General features: G+C 42.6%; 1 protein-coding gene across 6 annotated transcripts in view; it reads right to left on the bottom strand.

Annotated features, from left to right (window-relative positions):
* The window catches only part of SETBP1 (SET binding protein 1), a 267,217-nt gene that overhangs the window by 85,471 nt on the left and 161,888 nt on the right, over window positions 1-19,858 (bottom strand). The gene's annotated exons all lie outside the window — the stretch shown is intronic.

Genomic DNA, 19,858 nt, shown 5'->3' with positions numbered 1-19,858 from the left:
GCAGGTTCAAGATTTGCATTACTCCCTTTCCATTTTAATAATCTGCTACTTGCAATGTTGGTAAAACATCGTTTCAATATGATTTCTAATCTGACAGCAGCTCTTCAAACCACAGAGGTTACAGTGAGGGCAAAATTACGCTGAAGACTGGTACAGAGCAAAAGAAAGTCTACATTTTCTTGGTAGGCCTCCTTCAGCTAAATAAATAATGTTTGCCACAGCTGTAACCTTTCGAAAAGTCTCTTAAAAAAAAAAATCTTTTTTGCTGTCATTATCTGATCTCTCCTAGCCATTTGTGTTCTCCTGTTACATTTAGGAGCTTTTTTTGTAAAGCTCTGGATCAAACTGTGCAACTGATTTTGTACACCTAGTACTGCAAACAACTGTTCTTAGCAAACTGTAGTGACACCATGCTGAATGCCAAATAACTGATGAGAGACTTAAAATAAATGTGTAACCAAGGAAAGAACAATAGAAAACAACTGCTAAGTGTCTCGTGTTTCTGCAAACATACTGTTATAATTAAGTTTCTATCGGCAGCATTACTTTAGATCCCTGTTCAGAGTGTTCACAATGCAGGTTTTGGGCCAAGGAGGCTGTCAGCATAAAAGAGTTTTGATCCAGGAAACAGGGTGTCCCTGGTTCTGAGCAATTTCAGAGGGATTTTAATGCTGTTAAACACCCCTAAGCCAATGGTGCATTATTTAGTCACCAGTGAGCATACATGTTATTGGCAAATTTGTGTTGAGATATACTTCATGTGCATATAAAAATGGGCACATGGCCTTTCTGGAATAGGAGATAATGATGAAGCTGTTCAGGTCCATCGTAAGAGGAGTAATCAGGGACTCTTAAATCCTGTGGATAGTTCAGCTGTCATGCACATGGACCAGCCATGCTCAGGGAAAGCAGAGATTTCCAGGAATTGTGGAGTGAGAAAATGAAAGAACGCAGCTGCGGTGGAGCTGCAGATGTCATGGGCAAGCGACACCCAGTTTCTTCAGCCTGAGAAAAGAGCTGAAAGCATAAACAGCCCTCAGGGAATGAATCAGTTCCTTCTCCTCCTCCTCCTCCTCCTCGCAGCGGCCTCCCATGCGTGAGCCACACAGCACGCAGCGGCCAGGACCCATGACACTGATGTTCTCCTTTGGAAAATGGAGCCCACCCGTGTCCACGTCCTTGGGATGAGGCCAGGGAGGAGACGAAAGGAAATCAGCAGCACTGGCTCTGCAGTGTCAGAATTTATTTTCATCTCATGTTTTTTTAAACTAATCACAAAGCTCCGGAGCTTCATTTTACCTCAGCCGTCTGGGGCTTCTCCTGCCCCCAGGCTACCATGCTGGGTGTGCTGTCAGCTGGGCAGGAGGAGGTGTGCAGGAGGTGGCCATGCCCCGGTGTGGTCCCAGTGGGCTGGAGGTGGTACCCTCCACCCACACCTCACACAAACCGTCTTCCCAAGGTACCATGATCTGTGACTTGGGAAAGCCCTGGAAATGATGGGCTGAGAACTCTCTTGACCCCCAGGACCCGCACCGAGGAAGGACCAGGCTGTTTCTGCACAGATCCTGGTCTCATGGCTGCAATCAAAGCAACTCTTTACACCCACATTATTTCCAAAATGCTGACCTGTGAAACTAAATGACCTGAAAAATATAATTTGGAAGAAAAAACAAAACAAAACAAAACAAAACAAGCCAAAACAAAATAAGCAAACAAAAAAACCCAAACCCAAAACCAAAACCAAACAAACGAAAAAGAGGGTTTCAGAAGTGAGTGAAAATATCACAACTCCACCACACACAGAAACCTCTGGTTTAAAATGAGCAATAATCTCTGTTCTATATTTTAAGACAGTTAATAAGGGCTCAGAACTAAGAGGCCAGCTATATACCTGCAATGAACACTGATATATAACTTGGCTCCTCCAGCCTCATTTCCTCGGCCTTCACATTATAAAATGATGATGCAACTTCCAACATATCCCTAATGATAGCCTTGTCATTACTCCAGCACTGCAGGCCACCACAACATCCATCTTACAATTCATGAGAAAGATATGCCTATGTCATCAAAGGTGCCAACTCTGGAGGCATTTGATCACGTGGGTAAGTACTCTGATTTCAACAGGCCTTCAAAAAATCAATATCAGGGACTCCATTTCCTAAGCAAGATGTCAAAACCAAGCACATAGCAGCCCACTGGGTTTCCTCATGTCACTTCTTCCAGCATAACAGTTACAACCGGCTCTCCCTTGCCAGGCATGTCCATACCACCCCAAAATAATTCTTCTACAGCACAGCAACGAGAGATCATTTGGCTGCAGCTGGTTGGGTTTCACTGGCTGCAATGGATGTCGGGACTGTTTACCTAAAAGCACTACTAAATCAGTTGCAAGTAATGCAGCCAAGTGTATTTTATTCCCCATGTATCCACCTGGGTTGCTGTCTGATCCCATCTGACCTAATGTTGTCTGCTCTGTGAGCACCACCCTAAGAAGCCAACAAGCCCCAGCTCAGCTAATCTAAGCCTCTGCTGAGCTAGCGGAGAATGCCAGGGCTATCAGTAGGGTGAGGGCAAATGGGGTTTTTCAGAAACCTGTATCTTGATGCCTTTCACACAAATTCGTTACTTCATTCATCAGTAAGCACGCAATATAATGCAGCCCCATAGGTCTTGGCAAGGGGCTGTTGTCGTGAATAGAGATCGGATGGCAGCAGGGCCACAACCAGCATCAAGGATAGTGGGCGTTTTCGTGAAAATGGAAAGATTTACCTTTATTTACTTTTTGGTTTATAAGACCCTAGAAATACTGCAGACTTCAGTGCCTGTCTCTGTAGTTTGCCCTTTCATTAAATGGGATTTTTTTCAGCAGCTAGTTATTCTGCACTGTGAGTGTGCTGCTTCTTCCTTTGTGAAAGCAGAAGACTAACTTAACCCATGCAATTTTATCACATCTCACCAGACTTGATCAATATTTCTCTTAATATTCAGTTTAATGGATGTGCTTAGTAGGTAATAATCCCATCTTTCCTTTAAAGAAAATAAAATACACATAAAGAAGCTAATAGTTTTCATAACTGCAAAGAACTTTGAGCAATGTGGTCCAGCATTTGCTAAATCTTAGACTAAAAAAATAAAGTTTGCTCCTATTAGTAGCATATGATTTTAATGCCAAACTCATGAGTTTTGGTGCTCAGCTTTGGCAATGGTGGGTGTATCTTATGAGCAGGATGCATCCTTCATACTGGCAACTGAAGAGCACTGGCCAGAGAACAGAGGAGGTGGGGCTGTGCATTTACACCTGCCTGGTCAGGTCTGTGCAACCCTGCACCTGCAGAGGTGATTACTTCTCTTAACAGTTTTATTCTGGCATGCAGCCCTTGCAGCTGGTGGGGGGGTGAGACTGTGTCAGTCCCATGACGATTGGCACCCTGCTCTACAAGGAGTACCCAGCAGCACAATCAATCTCTCAGGGACTCTTCATTTAACTACTGGATGTCTCACTCTGTCTTGCCGTTCCCTCACCTGAGCTTCTCTCTAAATCCTCATGCTGCCTCCAGTCCCAAAGCACAAAGTGGGAGGAGGTGCCAACAATCAAATCAAGAGCTTAATAAAACATAACAAAAATAAAAAGGTCCATCTCAAAATGAATATAACTAAAAAATAAAAATAGATAAAATACATGATTAGGGAAACCCAACACCTGAAAAAAAGATTCTGATTGCTAACAGGGGATGGTACACCCCTGCTCTAAACACACCTTTCTGAGGAGGTAACACACATACAGCTTGTCAAGAATCTGGCTTGCAAATCAAAGTTAATACTACAACGCCCCCTCTTTAAATCATTCGCTGATCCATCTGTGTAATGGCTCCTCAAGTGTAATTCCCTATTAAGAGGCTTTATCTGGAGAGATAAGCAGCTGGTTCCCATGTCACTAATTGCTGTCTGCTGTGATTTTAAAACATCTGCACCATTGTGCTCTTCATTTTCATATTCTAATCACCCTGAAACTTGAAAAAGGTACATCATTGATTGTTTCTGTGGGTTAATTAGTACACAGTCTCCTTGTAGAGACAATTTAAAGGCAGTCAGAACCTCAATCAGCAAGTTTGTTTTAAAAATTAATAACATCGTGAGTGTCTGTGGGGATTGGCATCCACAGTGACACATCAGAGTGTGCTCTGGGGACATACCATCCTTTGTTATCTTCTTCACAGCCTGGAAATAAAATTAAAAAGAAAAAAAAAGAAAGAAAAGAGGAAAGGCTCTCCTAAACGAATAATGTCACTTAGAATGAGAGTCTTGGGAAGCGCTTGCTTTTATCTCAGGGCCACCACCACCTCTCCAGGAGGAACAAATCCATCAAAACACTGTATAATACCTCTGTGTGGTCTAGGAACTTGTAAGCCATTTTTTGTAGCAATTTTGGCAGTTGGGGGCTGGTGTCTTATTGGAAATCCATGAGGTGAAGCTGTGGCTGGCTGGACGTACGTGAGCATTTGCTCTGCTTGCCACCCGGCTTGGCTCGATGCTGGGTCGCCAGGTGTTATTTCCAAGCCATGCAGAGAAGGATATTAGCTCAGGCACAGCACTCTGCTATGGCAGCAATAATGTGTGCAAACTGGACTTTCCTGAGCCAGCTCAGACCAAAGGCAAGCCTGAATTCATACCTGCTTTCAGTTAAGCTTATACTCAAAAGTACTCCAGATAATGCTGATAACAGACCTTTGGTGCCTAGCAAAAGGTCAGCCAGAGATTTTTGAGACTGAGTGAATAAATCTGGTGGCACTGAGGTTAAGTGGAAAATGCAATAGGCACCTGCCTTTTGAAAAATCAGGCTGTCCTTCACAAGGGGTTCCTAAAAACTGGAGAAACTCCAGGTGACGTGTTTTTCTTGAAAAATCTTTCGCTTCAGTTTCTGCTTCCTAAACATGCATGAAAACATGTTACTGGAGAAGAAAACCCTTTGAAAGGAAGAAAAACCTGAGATATCCAGCTCTGACACACGAATAAATAATCCTGGCTCAGCTCATACTTCTGCTTGAAATTGAGCATTTCCTCTTGTCTCAATGGGACAGCTGCAAACTCCTCACTCAAAGGCTCTAATCAGAACTACAGGTTGGAGATATTTTGGTGAGTACACTGAGCCTTCCTGGGGTAGCATTCTTGTGTAAATAAAACATGCCAAGCAGAGGAGACACAAGGTTCAGGGGAACTTAACTGTGGCCTGATGGCTGGCAGGTTGAACAGATGTTGACATGAGCTGTGATAAACTTATAGGAGGGGCCTGTGATCAAGTCAGGTCAGCTCATAATAGCAAGTGTCTGAAATTGTTTCAGGAAGGCCTTTAAGTCCTCCATAACTCTAGCCGGGGAGGAGGGACCACAGACTGGCATACGACACTTGCTGGAAGTGCCAACAGCAGTAGTGTCTTCCGAGAAACCCACTGAATCTGGTTCAGAACTGATGTAGGGGATTTAATTTCAATTAAGATACTAATGGAAAACATGCCAGCAGGCACTAACATAAAATTAATCACTATCATCCCAAACACGTGGATTTTCCAGACCAGTTTGTCAAATTTATGTCTCCCAGAGTTTACTCCTTTCCCAGCTCCCTCAGCCTTCAATAGTGAGAAGCCCAAATACCCAGCACACTCATAGAAGTAAGGATCATTCGTTACACTTTGAAAGAGAGGCAGGGATTAACACAAAGCTGCAGGGGGGCTGCTTGAGAGCAAGAGACAGCATGGGGTGAGAGGGGGTTAATTAAAAGCAAAACATCACCTGTTTGTGTGCATTCACAAAACACAAACATCACAGACTGCGGTGCAAGCCTCGTGCAAATCAGGAGGACCTTCACTGAAGCTGCTGGAGGTCCTCCTAGATTTGCGCTCCCGTTCCTATGCAGCTCTGTCTTCCCTGAGATATTTGTGTAATTGTGTCAGTACAGAGAAACTGAAGTTCAGGCTTTTGCATTATAATTGTTTTGAGAATACCTTTCTAAAGCACATATCCTTAAGGAAAAGACAAAGCAATTAACAGAGATTTCTGAAAGGTCCAAAGACGCTCATGCGGTTGCAAATTGTAATTTTTCATGCATTTCTGTTAAAACATCATGGTAAATAATTCAGAAATTCCAAATTAATTTTTCTACCAGCTTCATACTGGATGATTTGCACACTATTTCAGTCATCTTCTGGATTTCAGATCCTTCCATTTTCCACATACAGGAATTGAGGATTTTATTTGGGCAAATTTCAACAACATGTAGAGTGTATAACGGTAGAATTGGTGTTACAGACTGATCTGCTCCTTACTAGTGGAGTAGACCCATCTCTGCACATAATTTCTTTATCAAATGTTTAAACGAACTTGCTCTTTTCAGGGCTTTGTATTAAGCCCCAAGTCTGGGAAAATCCTGAACAATGGGATATTTCTGTCATCTCCAAAAAAAATCCCATCACCAAGACCATGAAAATGTAGTTTAAAAATTGTGTTTAGGCATAACGCAGTTTGCCCATCAGTTTAGGAAGCTGGGAGAGAACAGCTGGGCACCAGCTAAGGTGGACTACAGTGGGACTCATCCAATTTTGTCCATTCATCCGGTGAGACAACCCTGGTTCGGTCCTTGTTCGGCCTCAAGCCAGTGCAAAGGTTTTTAAGTGATCATTTCAGATATTATGTCCATGAAGCCAGAGTTTGCAGAGCAAGACACCTTTGCTAAGCTGCATGCTTCCATTTGTCCAAAAGCCTTGCTAATGAACCTAACAGCAGCAGTGATATTAAGGTTTTATTTTTCATATATAAATCATACTTCCATCCCTTCAGAAGTGGTAGAGTTCCATGGAGCTTAACCTACTCTTCCCAGTGTGTAACTACGATGTCACACGTCCAGGTTTCTATCTCATCCTGCTCTTCCACTTTGCTCTGTAATTTCTAGTTGTAGAGGGCAATGTGTATTTGTATAGTGACTTGGCCAAAATGGAACAGCAGAAGGATCCCAAGATGGACTGGGACCTGCAGAAACATGAGCAGTAATGGTTATTTGTCTCTGAGAGGTTTCTGGTGTTGTCCAGGATCTTAATGCTTCAGCATGTCTCAGATTACTAAACTGGAAACAAGGATGTGAGCAGCTGTGCACCATAAGTTTCTGTTATATTTTTAAAAGCCTGCGGTGCTTAATTTGCATTGAAAGATTTCTTTTATCCTTCATTTCGTACAGGAATTGCAGTGTTACCCTGAATACTTTCTTTTTTTTTTCCAAGGGGTAGGGGGAATATAAATGGTTTTTCCATTGAGACCAGTGATTCTTTCCACTGGAGTTAAATAATTTGATTATAAATTGAGCCCTTAAATGTCAAGGAGATGCTGAATTCACCTGAAAACAGGCATTTAGAGAAGCTCATAAAAGCTGTGAGCTTCAGTCAGTTATTTCATCATTATTTTAACATGCACTTCATTTAGCAGTTACCAACCACCAGATTAATTCTTTCAAGGCATCCTGATTGCAGCTAAGGTCTAGCATGAAGTGCATGCATGTGCAACAGCATTAGTAAAAAATCCAGAAATCTGCCAGAACATCTATCTGGTGCGGCTGGATTAAAGCTCATGAAAATTTGTGGCAGAATTCAAAAATCCAGTGTCCTCCCACCTCCCTGCATTAAGCTCTGAGTCCCATACCATGAATTCAGAGAAAGCATCGCCTGTGCCTTCAGCAAATTCACCCTGGAAGGATGGACTTCAGTGATCTGCAGCAAAATGTGGGACGTTTGTTCTCTTTGAAAAACCTGCCTAAAGAGGTCATACGTGATGAATTTCTGGCTCCACTGGTGAAGTACTGAAAAGTGTCAGCATTCTGTGCAAAGCTAGCAAACGGTGTGGGGTTTACCATGGAAAGTGTTCTGGACTCTCTCAAACAGCTGGTCTCAGCTCAGACTCTGAAGTGCGATTCTCCTTTGCTTTCACCAGTAAAATAATTATCTGCTGATGGACGGGAACAGGAGCACACTCATACTCCCTTGTGCCACATGCAGCCCTTCCAACGGTCTAAGTGGACAGGGCAGTGAAACACACCCATTTGCAAAAGGCTACAGGATGAGTGGCGTTTCAGAAGTTTATAGTCATGGTTTGCCTACAACCTGTGCCTATTTTTCACCACTGTTGCAGGTAAAAGGTGATCCCTTCCCCTTACCACATGAGGTAATAACTGGGGAAACTGGGGAAACATATTGTAACATATTGAAGACGTCAAAAGCATGGCAGACATCTCTCTTTCTGGACTAGAGGTGATGCCCCTGTGACATAGTTACTGATGAATTTAATCCTCAGTCAGGTGATCTTAATTTACACCCCTAAGGAAGGCAGGTTTGAAAAAAGACACCCAGCACCGGGTGAAAAAAGACTGCACCGGGACGCCTGAGGCATGGATGTGTGCTATGAGGTTGCTAATAACCATCTGCAAATCCTCTTTCAAGACCATAACCGTGGTGATTTTGGGCAGCAGAAGAATCATAAACTGCCCTGGCTAAACCTGAACGCTCTCCTGTAAAAATGATTTCACCATCCCCTGGGTTCGGCTCCCTGAAATGCATCTTCCACCCAGATGCTCTTGCAGGCTCCCCACCACACCCATAGCAAAGGTACTCCCGCTGGGGGAAATTCAGCCAGGTTGGTAATGTCTTGGAGCAACAACAACTACAACAAAATTACAGCATAAAATATTTCTGTGGCAAAGGTAGGTGAGGTGATGATGAGTGACACCACATTTCTGGGGTATCGCTGTGCTTTTTCTGAACGACACACTTCTCTGCTTTGATGTCATCCTTCATCTCTCCTTCCTCCCCTCCATCCCCAGCTATGGAAAAATCACCTTTACTAATAAACCTCCAGCTCAAATAGCAGGTTTTATTTAGTGTGCTATAAAAACAGTAATTTCTCAGATCATAAAAGGAGCTCAACTGGACTGCATCATTTTGCTGAAGTGAGTTTTCTGGTGGAGCGATTCTCTCTTCTAAATGCCACAGTCCCCCACTACCAGTATTTATGTACCAAAATAAAATGCAATTTTCTGTATTTTATTAAGTGTGAATCTCCAGCGGAAATCCATTTGGGAGCTGAACCCTAGATTTAATTGTCCCGCGATTTTATACTTTGAAGACTTTCTCAGCCATTTTCACAACAACAGTATCAGGCTAACTATAGTTTTATTAAGGTAAAGCAGCATTTCTTAAAGGCCCTGACCAAGTTTAGGTTTGGCTTCTGCAGGTATAAATCAACAGCAGCACAGACCAGAAAAAGACAGGGCAGGGAACAGTGGTCTAGAAAAGAGGGTTGCAAAGCACCCCAAGCACAGCTTTGTGCTTAAATGACCTCCCAAACTTCCCTAGCTTCTCACCCAAGAAATCAGGGGCAAATTTCAGCTCATTGAGTCGCCAGTCTTTCACCCATGAGGTCAAATAGGTAGGAGGAAAACCTTTTAATACAAATTCAGGCCCAGGATTAGCATCCAGGACAGAAAAGCTTGTAGCTCCCCTGGGTCAGAATTTGGTTTACCCTAAGCTGAAGATCTGGTCTGGAGAAAACCTTAAATTCTTGAACCTGTGCAGAAATTCAGTGATTTCTATGCACATGCTCCGCTTAGGAGTGGAGACATCGAGACCAGCCAGAGGGATGGTGCGGGACCACCAGCACTTCAGACCATTGCCGTTTTAGTTGTCCTTGTTCTAGTAACTCACCTAAGTGCATTTCTTTGCTCTACACATGCTGATGAAGCAAAACCATTCCCAGCCCTGTTATTGCTTCCTCTGAAGTGCTGACTGTGTGCTCAAGCTGAGTAACTCTATAAAAACACTGACACCAACGATCCAGTCCCCTATCCAAGCAGCTTGGCACACAGGGTAAATCAGAAGCAGGCAGTACACGTTTCAGACATCAAAGTGCATTTGTCCATCGCTACAGGAGCAAAGTTATGCCTCTTCCTTTTCAGACTGTAACATATTCTGTGCGATTGGCATTGGAAAATTTGGCAGAAGGTGTTTCTAAGAGCTCCTTAAGGAAAGAGAGGGAGATCGGCTAAAGCACAGGAGAACCTGGTATTATAAGCAGCTGAGATACACATCAAAGTAACTAAAAATACATAGGGACAAGAGTGCCACAGTGGGTCCTTCAGTTTAACACATATACAGGGTTTGAAGCTGAAGCTAGAAAAACTGAGAAGAGAAACATGGCCCACATTTTTAATTGGGGATATAAATAATCATGAGTACAGGTATCATAGCAATGGCTCCTCTGTTACTGGAAATTTCTTTTAAATCAAGTCTGGATGTTTTTCTAACCAATATGCATTAATGCATGACAGCTATTGGACTTGTAACAGAAATACATTTAGGCAAATTCCCTGGTATGAATCACGCAGGAGGTTTGACTGAGTGATCACAATGACTCTTTCTAGCTTTAAAAATCTGTGACTATATATCCTCTCTGCATCCTCAAGTGTTTTGTCCAACCTGGTGTTGAGCAATTCAAGCAATGTGTCTTCAACCCCTTCCTCTGGGAGACTATATCCCAGTGTAATAAATCTCACTATTCAGAGTCTCTTCTCTCTTCCCCTGGAATAATTTCCATCCCTAGACATACCTCAGTTCTGGATTCATCCCAGCAATTCCTCCTCATCCTTGGCACCAAAAAGAATATTTCACATTTTTTAACAATTCATTTCACTTGCCATATTCCCTGCTGCTGTAAAGCTGCATGTCCCACTGGTACAACAGAGTTGATTTACTAGGAAGGGCCTTTCTATCTCAACAAGCCCGGTGAGATGTGGTTCCCCCTGGAACAAGGATGGGCAGCGTTGTACCACAGATGGCTCTGCGAGTGTAAGCGATAATAAATGCCATCGGCTCAATGCACTCAGGCTACCAGAGTGGCACAGGGGATGTTACTGTGATTCCTGTTGCTATTCCCCTGCACTGGCTGAGCATGGATTTTTGAGAGGCAAATATATGTGAAATATTCCTCCAAGCTGACTCTGTCGTCACCAAATAGATGAGATTTGTCCCTGAACTTTAAGAGGAGGCACCAAGTCTGATACCCAACCTGGATCTAAGTCTCACAGACATCTGTAAAACAGCATGAAATCAAAATATCCTGGATTTGAAGACATGAAATATCCTGGATTCAGTTTTACGCATTGGTTTCCTTTTTTCTTTCTTTTTTTTTTTTCCCCCCTGTTTTAAATATGGAACAATGTATTAATTTGGTCTTTTCTGGTTTAAATTTCTCTGCTGTTTTGTATGCTGCACCACAGTCTCAAAGCATGAGCCCAAATGCAAACCTCAGAACTGTTGGAGCTCTCTGCCTCAATCCAAATGTCACACTCAGTGTTCCAAAGGGTGTTTGGGGGTTATTTAGGTGTGGGGGGAGAAAAAATGTGGAGGGAGAAAAAAGAGCAAAAACTAAATCTCAAACCATTGTACGAAAAGGTTGCATACGTTGAAGTCACTGGTGCAACAACTGTTCAGCGACTGCTTTAAACATACTTCAAATAAGGAAAAAAAATCTACTGCTCTCTAGGTAAAGTATTTACTTATTATTCAATAGTTATTATTTCTTTTTGTGTTTTTTCCCCCCCTTTGCTCTGTTTTCCAATAGACAATGCACACACTTCTGCACAGTCCCCCTTTTAAGGATTTCTCTCAAGGATACGTACATATCTATTTTCTGCAACCAGACAGAAAAAACTTCTGAAATCAGTGCAGATTCATCACCCACCCTGCACACGACCTTATCAGCAGTTGTGATGGGTGGCCCCTGTGGAATACTGTGGAAAGGGCAAAGCTGGAAAATGGGTACTTTAAAGTGCCAGAGACTTTAGTTCAGTGTGCAGCATTTGTAATTTCTGCAGCTGCAGACTCCTCAGCTTGTTATGGATATCTGAGAATTCTGGTTTTCACTGACTAGAGGTCATGAGATTTATTACAGTAAATTTTTTTTGCCTCTTTTTTTTCCTCCTAGAGTAGGTAAGGCATAATTGAGGGTAACAGATACAGATCTTCTCCAGAGATGATGAGAGAAGAGAAATAAAGCTTCCTGGCACTATTTTCACCACATGTAACATATTTTCCATTTACTTTTACTGAATAAGGGAATATTTTAAGAGTAGCCAGTGCTGTGCACAAAGGCTAGGCTTCGGTACGAGAGGCATGATAAAAAAAATTACCTAAATTCTTCCTGTCCCAGCCAGAGATACATTTAGGTTGTCAAACTGGCAAGAACTCAGGTGGATGGACTGCAGCAGTAGGTATTAAAAATTAAGTTTTTAGTCTCGTCAACACACATGTTCCCATCTAGTGGCATCTCCTTGCAAATATATCCAGAAAAGGCAATAATTTCTATCAGCTTGCATGCCCTCCTCCACCAGGAACTATGGATATATATTTTGTAAAAATACTACTTCAGTGAGTAAAAAAGTGTGTTTGTGTGTTTGCATCTGGCAGGGAGGTATAAACAGATGAACAAAGAAGCAACAGAAGTTTATTACATGTATTTTCTATCACAGTCTTCAGAATGCAATTCACCACATCATGCACACGAAGCAAAAAGACCTTGTTGGCATCTAAAGTCTATCTTCAATAAATCTCAAAGCACTTCATGAAGGAAGTAGGAGTCATTATTCTGCACACTACAGATGGAAATACTAAGGTTCAGTGATTTCCCAAGGTCTTTCCATATTCCTTTGTTGGTGCCACTAGAAGAATTCTGGTTTCCTCATTCTCATTTTTGCCAGTGCCCATGAAGGTTCCCATGACCAAGGTCCCATGTCCATGTTCCCAAGGCATTTTACAGTCTAGATGAACACAAATTCAAATAAATGAATGTCTGGCTGAAGTACAAACAAACAGATCCTTTGCTGTATGAGTCTGTGCATGCCATCAAAAGTGGCCATGGGTATCACAGACGTGACTGGAATCCCTGTTTGTCAAATGAGGACAAACACGGGCCTGTGTTTTAGTGCAGCAGGCTCCCTTTCACAGCCAGCCAGCGGGGTTTCAGGGAAGTCTCAGACATACAGGACTATGAAGCCTGCCATAGGAGGATAGGCTGGGAGAGCTGGGTTTGTTCAGCCTTGAGAAAAGGAGGCTCAGAGGGGATTTCATCACCATGTACCAGTACTTAAGGGGCAGCTACAAAGAAGATAGAGACCCCCTTTTTACACGGAGTCACATGGAGAGGACAAGGGGGAATGGACACAAGTTGCTCTTGGGGAGATTCCGACTGGACATGAGAGGGAAATTTTTCACAGTGAGGACAGTCACCATTGGAATAATCTCCCCAGGGAAGGGGTTGACTTGGCCACGTTGGACACCTTCAAGAGTCGTCTGGACAGGGTGCTGGGCCATCTTGTCTAGACTGGGCTCTTCCTAGAGAGGTTGGACTAGATGATCCCTGAGGTCCCTTCCAACCTGGGATTCTGGGATTCTGGGATTCTGGGATTTCTATGCTGCAAATCCACAAGTGAGTGTTTTTTAAGATCTTTAGCTTTGTGGTGATATTAAAATGGATTATCCATGCGTCTGTGGTCACAGCACACCTGCTGTGCTCTAGTTGCCCCTCTGTGTGCATGCATCTATGTAAGAGTATGTTGGTGGGCATTTAATTTTAAAGAAGGGCTTTTTTTCCAACAGAAAGAAACCCCAGAATGTGGGGAAGACCCCCAGTCATCCACCCTTAAGGTAATAACACCAGGAAATATTGTCAGGTCTAAGCACTTCTTGTAAAGTAAAGAACACGGTAGCAGGCAAGGAGTGACCTCGTGTTTCTACCCCTCAAACTCCCAGCAACCCACAGCAACTTAAAGTAGAACATGTGCAATATAATTAGATTTTCTTCTCTTGCAGAGTTGTTGTGCTTCTCCTGTCTGAAAAGGAGGGGGCACTTCACACAGAGGCTACATCTCAGCAGAGCTGTCTGCTACTCACCAGGGTTTTGCTTTGAGCATGATAGGAAAAAGGCTGTGATTAAAGCAAAGCCTTTGTGCTTTCAGCTCCTGCCCTCCAGAAACGGAGTTTTTAGTTAAGGACCACAGAAAGTAAATTCAGAGTTGGAACAAAAATAAATTCAGGTCAAGATTCAAATCCAAGGTTCCTCCACATGACTGAGGTGTTTGTTATCAAGGCTGTAGCTTGGAGAGACCTGGTCAGATATGAGATCCAGTTAGGAATGACAACTGTTAAAATATTGCAGGAATTGACCGTCCAGACCCATCTGCAGAAAAGCTTGGGGCAGCTTATCAGTTGGAGCACAATATTCACAGGGCATGCCTCTGGCCACCAAACTCTGACCAACACCTGATTTAGGAGCCTGGGTTCCCTATACAGTTCATGAGTCCTCCAAAGAGGACATCAGAGCATGTTAACTCACTCCACTGACTATATAGGGCACCTGAGCAGCTAATTCAGGCACCTAAAATAGATATCTAAAGGGAAGCATGATGAATACAGCCCAATTCACATCAGTGTCCTGTAATATGTATTTAACCCCTTTCCTGCTGCTCCATATCTGACTTGAAAGGGCTGATCTATGCCTTCACAAAAGCATTTCGGAAACATTTCCTGTCCAGTAAAATGTACAGAGGCCCAACCTGTTCCTGACAAAGCTTTCAAGATTTACACCTTTTTTTTCCTTTTCTTTTTTATTTTTTTTCATAGAGATCCTTGACATTATTTGAAAACACATTTTGAATACCGTAAACTGTGATTAATTTGGGGGTTGCCTAATGTTATCCCTCCTGTCTGAAGCAGAGAATCTTTCATCCCTCACCATCGAGCTATAACATCACAGAGTCTTGATTTGAATTGTTCTTGAATCAAAGACTTCTCTTTCCTTTTTGAGGTAAACATGCAAGAGCAAAGAGATAATCTCTGATACACTGCAGTCTATGTGCCTTTTCTTCACTGTTCCCAGGCAAATAAAAGTATTTTGAAAACAAAAACAAATAACAAATTTATGTATGAAATTAAAATTTAAACCCAGTCATTTTTTGTAAGTTAACAAAAGTTAACATTTCCTTGTACTTTCCCTGAAAATGACACATTATACAAATGGACATCTGAAAACAGAGAAAATCTGTTCCTGGGATTCAAGCTGGTCATGCTGTTCAGATGACCACTCTTCTAGCTTTTTGTTCAAACTTTTATGCGGTCTTTTGAGGTTTACTCATCAGTAAAATCTCAAGTTATGGACATTCTGTTAACCCCAGGGAACAGCAGCTGACCACGGGAAGAATGCGACTGAGCGAGCTGCCCACTGCCCATGGAGCAGCAGCGTCACCTGCCTTTGGGCATCCTTTGCTCCCACTTCTTCTATAGATTATTTCTAACAAAATCACCTCTGCTCCATTTGTGGTGCATCCAGAGAGGCTTCACCCCATTACCACACTTTTAAGGAGCAGCTCATTACTGAGCCCTCTTGGCCAAGTGCAGTCAACGGCTGTGAGAGTAGAAAGGCTTTCCTCTGCTGTGACTAAATGTGGTGTGAGGTGGGAAAACTCTCCTCTATCTGGGTTTTTGACTCTTGGTTATTGTTCCCTAGGCTTATGGGTTCAGCAGAGGGGAAAAAAGAACAGATCATTATGAAAAACACTGGGGAGAGAGCACAGTCTGATGTTAGACATCTAAACCGAGCATGGGGAGTAGGAGTCTCACCACCCACACAGTCAATGGATTTTGGCCATGGTGAAGGTGGACAAAGCCTTGGCTCTTACTTGGGCATCCTTTGGAGTACTCATGTCCCCTCATCTTTCTTTCAATTACCAATTTGTCATTATTGTCACCTTTAGCTATTTTACCTGGAAAACACACAGGACTGTGAAAATAAGCATGGTCTAATTGATCTAGGAGTCTGGAGACAGTTGTTATGTTCTTGTATCTGCCACTGACCTCAGCATTCCCTGGTCTTTGATGCATCAAGAGGCAGTTTTCTGTAGTGTGATTATTGGGCAAAACTGAACCACAAATTTGGCAGAGGCTTCTAACTACTATTATTATATAAATCATTATTTTAGTAAAGAAGATGTTTCAGAATTGTTTTCCAGTTCTAGGAGAGGCCCTGCTGAAGTGAGGGTGTCTGCACTATTTCCACAAAGGAACACAGGCTGAAAAACATTAATTTAAAGGAAAAAAACAGTGGATGAAACTCATTAAATTTTAACCATCTCAGCTCATCACCTTTGAAGGCCCTGTATCGTCACAAAACACTTAACTTAATGAGAACCACTTTCTAAGAAAATAAGGGGAGTGGGTCACCCGGTTTAAGCTTCAATGATCTGATTTCCGCTCCCACTTGGGCAGCAACCCCAGGACCCAAACAAGATATCTTCTCCCCACTGGCAGGTGGGTTTGTCTGGCACCAGCACCCCTGACCAGTAGACAAGCTTCAAAGTTTAGCTGAAGTATGTGCTATGCCTACTTGTTTGGTGGGCAAACAACAAGAGCTAATGCAACAGTGTTTTTTGTTAGTGAACTGAAGAAAAGAGCTAAAATTTCTCACTTCCAACCAGTATGTTCTGATAAGAAAAAAGTAAAGTTTGGCCCTTTCAGGAGAGCAAGGCTCAGTGCAGGAGTTGATGAGGGAGCCTAAAAGGCATTGGAGCAGCACAAAATCCCTTCTGAAGCATACAGGAGGGGTCATAGGTGCATGTTTAAATTTTCTGCCCATACTAGGGTAACATGGGCGGCAACAGAAGCCAAGCTGCTGTCTAACAATCTTGTCTCAGAACCAGCAATGATTTGGGGAAAATAACTGCAAAGCTATGGTGTAACTCAAATGAAAACATGAAGGTTACTAGGGATACAAGGAGACTCATAAGGTAATTAAATAACCAACAGACACACACACCCACACAGGCAGCCCTCGTTTACTCAAAACCCTGACAGTTGTTTATTAAGAAGTAGGTGTTGACGGTTCACTTGTCTTGGATGGATTTCTCCCGGAATAAACACCAGTGCTTTCAAAATGCCTGATCCCCCTTTCTTGTAAAAGAAAGGATTAAGAAATTTTTTAGAAACCCCTACAGGCACTCTATACAGAGTGGGTATCATTACTGCCGTGTGCCGCGGAGAGGGGACTCCATGTATGGGAAAGATCGAGCTACAAGACTGTTTTGGAAAACGAAGAGTTATTTCGCAATAGGCCATGACATCTCCCTTGGAGAAAACTTGCCCAGATTCTGCAGATTGCTTTGCAGATGGAAAAGGGACAATGTCTGATTGCAGTATACTCTCAGATAAAGTAAAATGTGACTTGCTCTTGAAACTTTCCCTCCCTGGGGACCAACACTGAACATTGAAGACATTTATCCTTCTTTAAGCTAATCTTTATATTCAAGTGCAGGTGTAATCGATAACATCGGTGTAGTCTCCATTGTGAACAGATCCCGCTGAATGCCAAAAGGCTGAGCAAAAATCTCCTTCTCAGTCCTGCTGCCATGCTATCAACAGCTGAAGGGATGGCTGGCTTTTTACAACACAAATAGGGGGGAAAGGATGAAATGAAAGGAAATTCAGGCTTAATATTAGAACCTGCTGACAGCGAGATGTATTAAGTTATAGGGCAGCCTACAAATGCAACAGGAAACCTGTTTTATGAACTTGTAGGACTAGAAAAAAATAACAGAGAATGGAGAAAATGCTACAGGGAACAATTGTGCAATGATAGAGAGTCATCAAGGTGATCAGTCTACATCTTTCCCATTCTTCCCTTTCACGTTTCTGCAGTAATCCCAGAGTTTTTGCTGTCTGCAGAATTTTATTGCACATAATCAAAACAAGGCTACTCTGATACAGGTCTGAGAAACCTCTGATGGTCATAAGAGGCAAAACCAAGGATATGTAATGTTGAGCAAGGGTGGATTTCAGTAACTACACTGAGCTGCTGGACCAGCACTTCGATGTGCATATGAGCCCACATTTGCAAGTCCCTAAGTAAGCACCTTATAAGGATCCCAATCCTGGCTTTCCTTGCATTAGAAACAGAGGCACATTAATCCACGGCATGGTCTGTGTCTCCATTATCAAAGCCTGTAGCAAAAGTTAATCCTAGATAGCATAAGACTGGTTAGCAATGCTCCAGACTCCTGTGATTCTTCTCTCCTTATTCTTTTACTTGGCTTCAAGTTCTTTTAAAACCACTCCTGTCCGTGCATCATTTTCAGGAAACGTGCATTAGCAAACCCATCTGAAGATACCTCTTTTGAAGGTATAATTAAAACCTTGCACATAGTAAAACTTAATTTTTGCACTAGGTCTTCATTTCGCCAGGATGCTTCTAGGTTTGCCACACTCCCTGACTTACCAGTCAAAGCAATCAAGCAAATAACCCATCTCACACACACGTTTAAACAGGCCTTACACACTTGCTGCATGCATTCTCCAGGGGACCTTTAGATGCTGTCTTGTACGCAGTGCAGCATGGGCTTTCAGTGGTGTGAAATAAAGAGGTTAGTGCCACGGCAAAAGTTCCGAACACAGAAAACACGGCTCAGGATGCATAAATAATTAAACAGTGTGCATTTAAAACATGAGCGATTAAAAACAGCTTTTGGGGGGCGGGAGGGGAGAATAAACCATAGGATGCAAGTTAACTTTTTGCAAAGCAACCCTTAGATGATTGCTTCTTCACGGACATTTTACAGTGCTCTGTTTCCTTTTGAACCAAGCACTCATACAAAAAAGCGTTTTGACAGTCCCACTAGGACGCTCATCCTCTGTGTTCAGAGAGAGCTTTATAAAGATCATAAGGCAGGATTGTAAATATAATGATCCTGGGGATTAGCCTTTCTTCCGAGTATGGTAGGGAAGTCCTTTGGACCTATCTGAAATCAGAGAGGGGGCTCTTGACTGTGAGCCAGTGTGCAGCTTTCTTCTCACTACCGCTGTCCCTTCCCCACCTTCTCTCATGTGCTTGCAATACTTTAAATACTTGAAAGTTTAAAGCAGTCATAAACTAGCTATCACTCTCCCCATCTAGGCAAAATGAAGGGATCTCCATTAAGAGTCAGTGAACTGAGTGGATCTACCATTGGGAAGTGCTGTTAAATTATTGATAAAGGAGCATATTTAACCTACTGAAAAATGAAGCCCAAAGGATAAGAAAAAGCTTATTCAAAGGAATGAAGGTTTTGTGATTAAGACACTGGATAGATATTCAGAAGACCTCTTATTTCCCCTTACCCTCTTACACCCACTTTGTCTTTGAGCAAGGAAGTTGATCATTACCAGTCAAAACACCAGAAGAGGCCAGCTCCTATTTAGGCATTTAAGAGTGTGTTTAATAAGAGGTGGGCTTACTCCCTAGCCAAGATACCTGATATAGGAACATAGTCGGCAGTCACCCAGAGGCATTTCTGTGGTGAGTAAGAGAGAAAAAGAGGCACTTGCAAAGGGTGATTAGACCAATGAAGCACCTAACTTGTACTCTAGAGGTCCATGGGCTATGTCTGGAGTCTAAGGACAAAACCAGCATTCTCAGAAGATGATGAGATATTGCAAAATTTTGTCCCAAATGCTGTATCTTTCTGTCCGAAATAGAGAGACTAATAATCCTTCCTTTCTCTTGCTGCATACCCCTTTTTTGGCTTTAGCTTATAAGCTCCGAGGGGCAGGACCCATCTTTCACAGTGCCTACCAATAACATCATAAAAGCAGTGGAAATAGTACCACTCATACAAGAATAGCAAACTAGCATGCATGAGGAACTGTGTACTCCCTGTCAATATTTCCTCAAATTTTTATGCATGCCAATTTTCAAGTGATCATATTGGCTTATATAAGCTATATAATAAGTATGTAGAATAAATG

This window comes from Phalacrocorax aristotelis, chromosome Z, assembly GCF_949628215.1.
Source record: "Phalacrocorax aristotelis chromosome Z, bGulAri2.1, whole genome shotgun sequence".
NCBI classification, from domain to species: domain Eukaryota; kingdom Metazoa; phylum Chordata; class Aves; order Suliformes; family Phalacrocoracidae; genus Phalacrocorax; species Phalacrocorax aristotelis.
The sequence above is the reverse complement of the archived record's forward strand: the minus strand, read 5'-3'. Positions and strand labels throughout refer to the sequence as shown.